Source organism: Pleurodeles waltl, chromosome 4_1 (genome assembly GCF_031143425.1).
Source record: "Pleurodeles waltl isolate 20211129_DDA chromosome 4_1, aPleWal1.hap1.20221129, whole genome shotgun sequence".
Classification (NCBI taxonomy): Eukaryota; Metazoa; Chordata; class Amphibia; order Caudata; family Salamandridae; genus Pleurodeles; species Pleurodeles waltl.
The window spans coordinates 509,749,328-509,762,694 of NC_090442.1; positions in this window are offsets into that span (position 1 = coordinate 509,749,328).

Sequence of the window (13,367 nt, forward strand, 5' to 3'; positions counted from 1 at the left end):
AAACACCGTAAACGTGGCGAAAATTACTGTGAGCCGGTTTATGACGTCGCAAACCGGATACGCACCGTTTTTTTACGCAATTGCGTCAAAAAGCGGCGCAAACACAGCAAAATGTGCTAAGGAGAGCCAAAATGGATCCCAGATGGTTACACAGACCCCAGGAAGATGACAACAGACCAGGAACCAACCAGGAGGATCCACACAAGGCCCAGGACAAGGAGAAGAAGAAAACAAAGTGTCGCTTCAGTGCAGAGGAGCAGGAAATTCTGGTGAAAGAGGTGACGGAACACCAGCACCAACTGTTTGTCACCTCAAAGTTGCCAATTAGTAGGAGAGAGGCAATATGGCAACAAATTGTTGACAAGATCAACAGTGTGGCAGAAGTACGGAGAACAGTCATCAAGTGGAAGAAACGCTGGCATGACTGCAAGCGCAGGACCAAGGAAAAGATGGTCAGGAACAGGAAGGCAGCCCTGCAGACTGGAGGTGGGAGTCCAGCACCGCAGGAGGCCCTGGACCACATGGATGAGATGGTTGCAGCCGTCATCCCTGAGGAGATCGTCACAGGGATTCAAGGACAGGACAGCGCAGACTACCAGGAGAAAACACACATGCAGGGTAAGTCGCATGGGGAATTAAAATGCACAAATGTTAACTGTAAGCAGGGGGGGTGGACATACCTACTACACAATGCATGTAAGTCATGATATTCAGGGAGTGGCATGGGTAAAGGGGCACGGCACGGGGGCATGGGCTGTACAGAGGAAACCTGGGGCACAATACTACACTACACCAACAACTTTGCATGGGGGTATGCTGCCAGGCCAAGGATGTTGGAAAGGTAAAGCCAGGCCAGGAGGGTAGGGTACAACGTTAAACTGGCAGCCTGTCACATGTCAGCCGGTATTCTACCTACATTAACTAGGACCCAATCAACAACCTCTGGCCATATCTGCAAGTGGAATGTACCATTGACAACAGTTGCCGCTACCACCTCTGTTGTGTGTGCAGGTCAAGTAGCTAATGGCAGTAACGTCCCCATGGATCAAACACACCCAAATTAGAGGGTTCAGGATGACAATGTTATCAATCCTCTGAAATCAATACAAATGTTCCAATCCTGGCAAATGTGATTGTCCATAGTTGCTACAAACATCAGCCATTGTCATAAACATTAGGAGGCTAATGTCATACCCATGCTGCATATGTCTGGGTCCACCCTGTGCCTGGGTCACAAAAGCTCCAATGACACCATGCAACATCCCAAATGTCATACAGCTCAGACAACAGCATTCAGGGGGAGGACACATGTAAATGGTTACAGAAATACACCCGCACAGTCAGAGGAGGAAATGGAACACTGCTAGGACAATCAGTGCAATCCAATGTAGCACACATTCCCCAACATCAGCAGTACACATTACCAATGCTGACATCCATAGTCTGCCATACCAATGCTATACATAGTATATGCTAGATCTCAACAACATATAGGTGGATGTGAAAGATCAGAGACTGGGGCAGTTCCAGATTGTTAAGTGTGGTGCTAGTACCATCAGAACACACACAGCCATTGCAAGGCCTCACCATGAGAATGGAAGTAGGCGGAGGGTTGAGTAGGACAAGAAGGTGGCAATTCACAAATGTTGCCATAATCAACACCTAGAGGATGTGATGTTGACAAGTCCACAAACTGACCACAATACATGTGACATGCAGGTGGAGCATAGGCCTGGGAGAATGCTAATATTAAAGACAGGAACAATGAACAGGAACCAAGATCACAATGTGAAAATAATCGGAAGGCAGGCATGTCACATTACAAATGCCACAACACCGACACACTAATTGTACCATATCTCATTGCAGAGGACGATGGCTCTCCTGCTGATATGCCTGTCCAGGACTACCCTGATGACATGGATGACGAGCTGACAAACATCAGCCAGCAGACCCTCCAAGATGTCCTCGGAACCCTCGAGACCCCACTTTCAGTCACAAGGAGGAGCACAGATAAAGCAGCCATCACAGAGGACCCACCCACCACCCCAATTGTACAACCTGCCAGCTCCAACACAGCTGAGGACTCTGACGACCCTGGCACCAGCTTTGAGCGAACTGTAGTTGGAGTACAGCGGGGGCTGGCCAAGGAGGTGCGGGTAGGGATGCAAACTATGGCAGCCAGCCTCGAGGGGGTGCGTTCATGCATGATGTCAACTGAAGAACAGGCAGCAGCTATGGAAGGGCGAACAACAATCTTGCAGGAACTTGAAAAAAGGTTGAAGGAAATCAGCACAGCTGTAATAGAGTTGACCCAACACCTACAAAAACAATCCTGTCAACGTGTGCACAAATGCAATATTGAACCCCTCAGGGCCGACCTGGCTGCCTACCACCATGATGTGGCTGCTATTCTTAAGAACCAGCAGCTCTTCCTTGCTGCAGTACTGCCCTTATGAGCCCCACAGTTGGCAGCTAGCGGGATGTCTGAATCCACGTCTTCAAATACTGAGGTGTGTGTTGCCCCTTCACAACCACCACAACCAAGGGCAGAGGAGACAACACACACATCAGAAGATGAAGACGTGGAACAGATCACCTTCACCCGTAAGAGTACCCGGTAGCACTAGTCCCTGCCACATGGCCACCTATTACCAAGGTCCTGTGCTTTGTTACATGCCAGTCTTGCAACAACTGTACTCAAGCACTGTTCTTCAGCCCACTGTTTATCTTGTCACCCTGCCCTGTGATTGTCTCTCACTACCTCATTGGCAAATCCTGTCCCCCTGCACTGTCTGACACTTCACCCCAGCATGTCCAATGACATGTCCTTTTGCACTTGTGTAGGATCACAATGGAAGATGTCACACTAATGGACTCACAATCATGGACAATGTACATATAGCACTACAGCACTTTAAAATAAATAGCACTTACACAACAACTTTGTCTCTGTGTAATATGACACATCAACCGTGATGGCCATTAGTGATGTTTACCTCAGGTCAATGATTATTGATTGTCAATACACCTGGCCTGAACGAATGTTGGCTGATAACTATGCACAGTGGTCTGGATTGTACCATCATCTGCCCTTCCTGAGGGTTATTTCAGAGGAAAATAGAAACGATACACCATAATGCTGTGTTGGACAGAATAACGCTTCCTCAGGGGATGTCTAAGCCAGAAAATAGTGCCTTCATTTTTTTCTGCAAGCCAAAACTTTAGTATGTGACATTTGCCCCAATTTTTACCTAACACACACCATACAGCATGAATGGATGTGTATGAGTTTCCATACAAATAGGTCACAGGGCTGAACATTGTAACAAATGATAGGTGTGAGTTATGTATACCATACTACATGAGAGCATACTACCACTCACCTTGAGTGTCCTCAATACCAAATCTGGTAGCAAAGTATGTGACATTGAAAACATACATCACAAATTACCCACACTTTGGGATCCGTTGTAACCGTGAGTGGTGGGTGCAATGGATGGCAGAATCTTAGCTAAGTAGCTTTGGTGTAGCTGCCAATGTAACAGCTCAGTTGGGATTTGGTTGCAGCATGGGACACAAAAGCTAATACAAAAAAGACACTGTTCACTCATGCCAAGGCCCTGATCTACAAGCATTTGACACATACTGTAAAGGGTTACCTAGATATTTATTAAACTGTAAAAACAGAAGCTAAAACCAAGGGAAACACCTTACCTAACCTAAACTACTCTAACTACACATTACCCACCACTGTCCCTAACTAACCTAAGCTAAACTTACTTATCACATTTAACTTAACGATCTAAACATCAGCCCCCCACCCCGCTTATAAGACGGGACACATGGAGGACAACATATACTAACCTAAACACATACTATCTTATACTAAACAAATATATATTTGGATTTTTTTAAATATTATATATATATATGTTTTTAAACATCAAAACCCCAACATCGTCCCCCACCCACCCACACACATAATAAAAAAACAGTTTAGAAAAGTATGATACCCCCACAACCCCACCCACTACTACTAACTAAACTAACAGCCTATACTAACCTAACACTAAGCCCCCTAAACCCACTAATTTAAAGAACCAGGAAAGAGGAGGGAGGGGAGGGAATCATGGCTGAGTATAAGGTCTACAAGTTGGCCCTCCGCAGGGTCATTTTGATGGCACGCACCCTCCCATTCACTTGTGCCATCTCCTGATGCAGCCTGGTCATTTTCCACAACACACGGTCCAAGTACCGTTGCATCTGGTGAAAAGCTGCATGGTCTATGACTGCAGCAGGGGTGGTCTGGGTGCCAGTAGAGGAAGTATGGGCCCTTGTCGGTGCCATGTCTGTAGGAGGAGGTGCAGGTGGTGCTGTGACAGGTCCTGGAGCTGTGGATGTTGATGGTCCAGCAAAGGTGCCTGATAATGTTGGTGCCACCTGGGTGTTAGTGGTGGTACTGGTGGTGGTGGCTGTGGTGGACACGGAAGGGCCCCCTTGGGCAAATGCCCTCCACACTCCAGAGGCTCTTTCATGGCGATAACGCCTTGCCATGTTGCAGAACCCAGACTCCACATCCAGAATATGGCGGTAACGCATCGCCCTGCGCTGAAACTCTCGAATCTGTATGGGAGTCATATTGGCAGCTGTTAAGACAAATAGAAAACCAAACATTAGGTGCTTCATTGTGTGAAATGGCTCCAGAAGTAAATCCGACAATACATCTAATGTACCTGAAACAGCCCATATCATCATACAGATCACTGATTGTCCCTGAGGCAGTACATGCCAAGCCAGCCTACGCATGTCCTATCACCAAACAGCACAGCAAAACCCTAAAAGATGGGTAACAACTGGATTGACTTTGGCATCATTGGTCAGCCATTTGTCAGGTAAAAATCATGCTGCAAATCCTCCACCACTGACAGGCCAACAAATTACTATGTTCTTGATGACAATCTAGGGCCACAAGATCTGTGAGCTGTAAATGGAATTGCCAGGATAGAATGCAGTTGCTAATCATGAGTGGGTATCCTAGATTTGGACAAGTGATTTACAGATTTACATGTCTGTGTACTAAACTTGGATCATCAGTCCTAAGTACTCTATTCACAACCCTACGCCTGTGCCTGGGGGGGAGGGGGTGGACAAGCAACAAATAATTTCAAACAACAAGGACACTCAGGAAGCTTTGGACAGCTGTACATGGGTTTGGCCAGCACACCACAGGTAAGGAGGAAGTCCAACTAGGATACACCCAAACCTTGGACAATCCCATCAACACTTGTCTTTAGCAACGACTTACAATAAGCAGATAGATGCAAGCACACCCCTGGCCATGAGCTGCATGTACACCTAGGCCATTGTACTCAAGTGCCTCATACTTGTAGCACAACATGTGGAGCTACATGCTGCTAGGAAGTTAAACATACAGTCAAACATGTTCATTAGTGAATAGGGAAGCTGAAGTCTGAGGGTAAGACTTTGGCATCCCTATTCTGGGAGAATTAGGGTCTGACTTGCTGACTAAATCACTAATATGGTCCACTGCTACATTTTCTGATTTTAGGTTTTATCCACATAACTCATCCCTATTCACATTGCCGTGCCTACTGGACTGACCTACAATCCCAAATTATGACAATACGCTAATGATTGGCCAACTCAAAGATGGGGAAACACACATCATCAGCAAACACAACACAGAACAGAAATATCAACACTTACTGGAAATGTCTGGGTCCACAAATCGAGCCACCTCTCCAATAGTGTAGGGTGCAGGTCCACCTGTAAGGCGTGGAAGGGAGAAATGTGCTCAATGTCTGTGCACTGTACAACACTTCCAAATACAAACACTATGTGTAATATTAACTCAGAAAGTCAAGCCTCTCAGATATGATGATACTGCATCCTACATACCACTGCAAACATATCCAGACCCGGGGACTCCAGTGAGTGAGACACACATATCTGCACACATGCAGTGGCCCTAACTATCATGTGGTGGCAAACATGCTCCTTCATTAGTTAGCAGACTAATTCATGGAGTGTATTCTTCTCATCATGTGTATTCATGAGAGACATGCCAAGCCACTTTCCGGTAGGACTGCAATACCAGTCACCCAGACATTGTGACTAAGACCAATTTAAGACACACAGGTACAATGTACAGAGGGCCAAGGACAGTTGTTAGCCCTCAATTTGTATCATTTTCTTCATTTGATGTGCCTCAGCTATGGTAAGTTGCACACACCATAGAGATATGAACCCGTGGGCATACCTTTTGCCATCCATCCCTAATTTAAATGTGGCACTACAAACTCCAATTATCAGTCTAAGATGTTACCTGAGGTCAGCTATAACGTGTTACGTATGTGTCAGAATCCAGTTCAGACATGTATCACAAAACATTGAGAAACACTCTATTACCTGTAAAAATCTGAATGTGTTTCCTGATACACTCACAGACCATGCATGAAACGTATGTTAGAGCCACATTGGCATCATCAATTGACGTGAAGCCAGCACTAATTTACAGGCTCCTGTTGTGTTTTGAAAGTTAGTCTAGCTGTTGCATCAACAAATGACGGTAATATGTAGGAAATATTGTATATCTCACAGGCAACTGTGGCCCATATTTATAAATTTTTTGCACCGCATTTGTGCTGCTTTTTGACACAAAGGCGGCGCAAACTTACAAAATACAATTGTATTTTGTAAGTTTGTGCCGCTCTTGCTTCAAAACATTATGCAAATGCGGTGCTAATAAGGTAGAAATATGGCCCTGTATGTTTAACTAGCATTCCACATGTTCAAAAACATTGCCTGCAGCATATGAACAAATCAGCTACTGTCACCACAGAGCATTTAAATGTGCACATTACTCTGATTTGTACTCACCAACAGGGCCACCAATCACAATACCCAGGTGGTCCAGCAGGTCTTGCTCCCTGGCAACAAGGTCAGCCCAGCGGTGCTTCAGCTGGTGGTCATTGCGTGGGGTGTTGTAGCTTCTCTTGAGATGGTACAACACCTTTGCTCACCGGAGCCTCCTTGCATCTGTGTGATAGCCTTGTATCACACGACCACTTGCCTCTATCATTAAGGGTAGGAAGTGGCACACGAGCCAAATAAAGCCACCCAGCTCCTCCTCTCCCATCCTACCAAGACGAGGCCTACCCAACATGCTTGCACCGAAAAAAGGGAATAAAGGGGTACAGAGTAGAATAGAGGGAAAGTAGGACAGGGAAATGCAAAATAACTAAGAACACAGCCCAACTATACCCAAACTAACACTACCCACAACAGTCTCCCAACACAACAAAGACAAATGTTGACACCACAAATGACCAAAAAAACATTAACACAGGATACCACAGACAGTTATGAAACACAAAAAGACAATTTAAAGACCACACTGGAGACAAATTCACAAAATGCACAGAGAGACAAGTCAAACCACAGCCACACAGTCAGGAAATATCACAGACTGCAAAGTGAAAGTGAAGGTACACCCACTGTACCAATTCTGTAGACAGGATATCCTATTACATCACTTCCTGCCTCAAATGCGGTGCATTTTTATTGTTATGCGTCAAAATATTATGATGCTTACAGTCTGTGCGTCATTTGTTTTTGACGCACATGCTTAGAAATAACCCTGCATCCATATTTTGAAATATGTTTCATACTTAACCAATTCCAGGGAGTACAGTGTGGGAATTACCGCTCAGGGGCAATAGTTGTTTCATGGTAATGTGTGTCATATTTCGATGCATATGCGCCATTTTTTGACAAATGTGCGTCTTTAACTGGGTTTGGCTCATTTCTCATTTGTAATAGTACATGACAGTTGTGACAATACAGAGACAGGCTGATTGCACCCACATTGGGCATTACGGTGTATGGGCACATGTGACAGATCATACTACTGCGGACCATAATCCTCTACTTGTTGTACCGGATTTGCACTCTTCACTGACGCAATAGATGGCCAAACGTGTGGGATACAATTAGGTTTTACCCAGTTTGGGCATGTTTTGCGTCAAGAGAGGATAGCAAGGCGACACAACTCAATACAGTAACTCAATGCCTATGGGCCAATGTGTGTGATTTGGCTACTACTATTGTTGTTGTCCCACTGTGTGACCATCACAAGATGCATTTGAGCAAATCTGCTTGTATGCATGTGGAGTCAATGTGTCCAACCCTCAGATGCTATTCAGTGTGGAAATGAGAGAGGACATGTGTTAGTCATACACGTAGCAACAACTGCTGTGTGCACTCCCTAGGTTTTTTGGAACATAAGCACCACCAATGACAAAGCATGCACAGGATAGATAGGAGACGGTTGTTCATGGCAATGTTCCAAAACTTAGCCATCACATGTCCTGGAATGTTGGATACTACTTCCTAGGCACTTGTTTGTTTACCCACCATGAGTCAGGCATGGGATAATGCAATGTGGGTACTGTGTTTGTGACACCGAGTCCCAAATATAATACACAAATGTAATGTTACGCCACAGTTGGAGTCATATAAATGAGCCATGTCTCTCCTGTGGCAGTGGAGGACCAGCAGACCAAGCAGCACGTGTTCACATATTTCCAGTGGTAAAATGCACAGAAGTGTCTGGTTCATGTGTGTGGGCCAAAGTTTAGCCTGTATCATTATTGGGGTCTATGTTGTCACAGTTACGTGCAGGTCTAGTCATGAGTCTGTGGAGCCATTTCCTGCATCTACAAAGTATCCTTCACAGATCAATTGAAGGAAGGCCAATGAGGAATTGAGAACACACATGGGGATAGTCCAGCTCTGTCACTGCAGACGTGTTTTGAAACTGACAACAGGGCAACCTTGGTCTGCTGACAAAGTTAATGTCTCAGGATTCTTATACCGGCAGGCGTCCTCACATTTGTACACAGGTTGGCCTCTAAAATTCCCACTGCATCTGGGAACATCAGTGCCTCTGTGCTGATTAATCTCACAACTATTCACCACGCAAGCCCCATCAATATGTTGGGGGCAGTGTGAATCAGTGTGTGAACTGTCAGGGTCCTAACATGTGTAGACATTTCAAGCACATTATCTGACGTTGTTTGTTGTGCTGGAGGCACCATACCCAATCCATGCATACAGCCATGATACACTGTCACTATTTGTCACTCATGCATACATGAAACCCAGACAAGGGATAGCCCATGATTCGGCTATTTGGAGACAAGTTACCCCCCCATGGTACGATAAATAAACTGATTATGCTATACAATATATTTGAGTATGCATTGTAGACCCACCTGACACAATACCCCAGGAGGAAAGGGCTGGGAAAGCAACTATGATACAAATGTAGCCACAAGGAACCTTTAGGGTAACGCAAAGACAGAAACCAGTCAGGCTAACAGAATGCAGGGTCAATCAGGATCCAAACATTTTACAAGGCAAATACACAGTGGTCAGTCTGAGACTGGTCAAAGGTGGAACAATACTGTGGAAACTGAAAACTGTGTTTCTCCTGTGTGTTGGAACGTAACACATTAACCCAAGGGCTGTGTTACACAGCTGATTTTTACGGCAATGCTTAACAGTGTTATAGATAAAATGGCAGCTTCTATGCTGTTCCAGGCAGCTGCAAGGGCAGTGCATGTTCAAATGGCTGGTCTCCATGGAGATGCTCACAGGTGTGTGCAGCTTCAGTCCTTCACAAGTCCTGTAGGTGAGATTCAAGTTCAAAGGGCCAACAGTACCTTTCACATGGGAAGCAATGTACAGGTGATTACAGGTCCTACAGACTACAAGGCAGTGCATTATTTAACCTGACGTCCATGCAGGCAGAAGTACAATGACTATGGCATACCATACTAAAGAGGGAAGCACACTGGATTCACATTGTGAGTCTGGGTGTGTGTAGAGGAGGGATTATCTGGGTACACATATTCCCATTCCAGGGACCTCTGAAGAAGGGTGGGCTGAGACAGGGAACATGGGTGTGGCTGGACTTAGGACATGGGCTGCCATGTGCAGGGGATGTCATGTGAGCAATGCTAGTCATACCTGGGGCACTTATGCTATCAATTTGCTGCTCACATGGACGTCTTTATTTAATAGCTCAGCATTTGAGATGGGTCCATTTGAGGATGGTTACTACAATTGAAGACCTTTCTTTATTTTCGATTACTGGAATAGATTTTAATGAGACTTCCCCGAAGATGGCCGCCAGGATCGTAGTCCTTTCTCTATGGTTATCTAAAGACGTGATTTCACTTGAAAGATGGCCGCCATATTTCTTGGTCCTTCTTTTATTTTTATTTTATCGGAATCCGTCAGCGCGAGATTTCGGTTAATTTGTAGGGCGTCCGGTTCTGTGTTCTAATAAAAGGGACCAAGACACGATCACTCGCGTTTGATATCCTGCTGATACACATGCGTACTCGCGTTTCGTGATTTGATTTGTTGGAAGGTGGATAATTACAACTGTTATTAGGTAAGCTACTCGGTTTAGGTATCAGTATAATCATGACTCAAGGATAGGACAATGTATTTATGCTTTTAAGAGGGGACTTAGGTGAGAGACAAGACCATGATATACCTATATACTTGGTTTATTTCCAGTGGAAGAATTTATATAATAGGGAATGGTATTATTATTAATTTTGACAAACATAGAGATGGGATTCTAAGGTTTAGTATGTGTCTGATTTGTTCTATGATACTAGTTTGATTGGATATGGTTGTTAGTCTTGTTAATTTTCTTACATAGCAGATAAGTTTCATAAACGGAAGTTTCCTGGGATTCGTCTGTAAAGAATACTTAAGCTATAGGACGGATCTACATATATGTATAGGTAAGAGCATGGGCTCATTTGCACACATCATTAAATAGCAAGTGACATCACCAGGGAACGGGGTCAGCGCGTAATCAGTAAAAAGGAGCAATGTAATTAGTTTTATTCCTTTGATACTTATTCACTAATTCACTATATCTCAACACCATGTTCATGTTTCACTGTATGGGTGATACAGTACTTAACAATAATATATGATGCATGATACCAAAAGGTGTGATACTTTACACTTTGGGAATTAAGGTGCACTGAAAACTAACATATGTCTCTGTCCTATCATTTTTTCACATTTTTTCACATTTTTGACATGTTTTCTCACCGGTGGAGGTCTTTATAATCAGGAAGTATGGATACATATGCAATAATAGGTACTTATATAATTTACAGCCCTGATGAAGTCATTGGGAAATTCCCGGACGAAACACGTGTTGGCTGTTAATTTGGATGTGGCTGTTAAAGTTTGAATAAAAAGCTGTATCACCTTTTGAAGAATAGGATTGAACTTTGATTGGAGAAATCTGGACCTGGATTTTGGATCGTATCACACTTGGAACAACAGATCTATTAATTACTTTAACTTGGATTTGGACATTGATACTTATTTGAGGATTATGTTGGCAATAATCTGGTTAATTTTCAGAAATATATGAAAAACATTGCCTATGTACACTGACTCATGAGTACTATTATTTTTATGTTATAATGAGTGCCTCTTGTATTCTATGTTCACATGGACATCTTGTCACACATAGTCCTTGCAAAGATAGGTGATGTAAGACTTACTGCTGTCAAGGGTCTGGTCATACCTTCTTGTCACCAATGCAATAGCACATCCACTGCCTCATGTATGAGGCATTTTTTTCCCTTATTGACTGATGGTGTCTTAGTTGTGTGCCATATGCTGCGATGAACCATGTTGCCAACATGTATGTGTGAAATAGGTGTGGTCCTCTGCTATTGACCTTCAAATGTGAAATGTACAGGATACATGGAAAGACTTTGGAGATCTGACCCCTCCTCCACCCACTTAGATCAGCTCAGAAGTGCACGGAGAAGGTACAAAAAACACATATATAATGAAAAAAGATCCTTCTTCCAGAATACCCTTGACAGAGCCAAAAACCGCCCGAAAGAGCTCTTTAACATCATTAAACAACAAACGACCAAACCTACTCCCAACCCCTTACCCACCACTGAGGCCACCTGCGTTGACTTTGCCAACTTCTTCAACGATAAAATCACTGAGATTGAACGTTCTTTAGCAAGGGACTCTCCCCCCAACATTGTGCCCCCCCTCCCATTCACTGTCAATCTTACCCCCACTCTATACCTCTCTGACAACTCTTCCCCCCTAACCGAAATCACTCTCCCCACCCAGACGCTTCGGCCGGCCCCTGCCAACTGGAGTTCTTTCCAACCCCTCCTGGTATCGGACATCTCCAAACTCATGTCCTCCTCCAAAACCTCCTCCCACCTAGCTGACCCCCTCCCTTCCTCCTTGGCAAAAAAACTCCACCAGTCCCTCTCCCCTACTTGGACATTGATCATCAATAGTTCCCTTCAGACTGGCGTGTTCCCTGACTGCCTAAAAGTAGGCCAAATCACACCAATTTTGAAGAAACCAGGAGCAGACCCGAACAACCTCCACAACTACAGACCTGTCTCCAACCTTCCCTTCCTGGCCAAAATTCTCAAAAAATGTGCTCTCCAACAATTAACCCAACATATTGACTCCAACAGCCTCCTAAACCCTCTTCAATCTGGATTCAGGAAAGGCTGCAGCACTGAATCCACCATCCTCAACATTGTAGATGACCTCCTCATCTCTCTTGACTCTGACAGACCCTGCCTACTCATTCTCCTTGATCTTACAGCAGCCTTTGACACTGTCGACCATAAACTCCTTCTCGACTCCCTCCAAAAGAGAGTAGGCATTGAAGGCACTGTCCTCCGCTGGTTTTCCTCCTTCCTACAAAACCGTACACAACTAGTAAAACTTCTAAACTCGACCTCGCCCACCTCGCCCATCACCAGAGGAGTCCCCCAGGGTTCTGTCCTCTCTCCAACCCTCTTCAACATCTACATGGACCCTCTTACCACTATCCTCACCCGAGCTAATATCTCCTTCCACCTCTATGCTGATGACACGCAACTCTATATTGAACTATCTTCCTTAGATGACATCCACCACCTGAACAATACCCTTAAAGAAGCCCTTTGCTGGCTCTCACATAACCACCTCAAACTCAATCATGACAAGACGGAAATACTCCTCCTCTCGAAATCTAACCAGCTTCCTCAACTGCAAGAATGGCTAAAATCTATTGACGCCCTCAAATGTACTCTCTCCCCATCTACCACGGTCAAATCCCTGGGAATCTCTCTGGACTCCAACCTGACCTTGCAGGACCATATTAAGTCAAACGCTAATAATGCCTTCCGCAGCCTTAAACTTCTTCACAAACTCAAATCCTTCATACCCCACGATGACCTCAAACAGGCCACTCAAGCACTGGCACT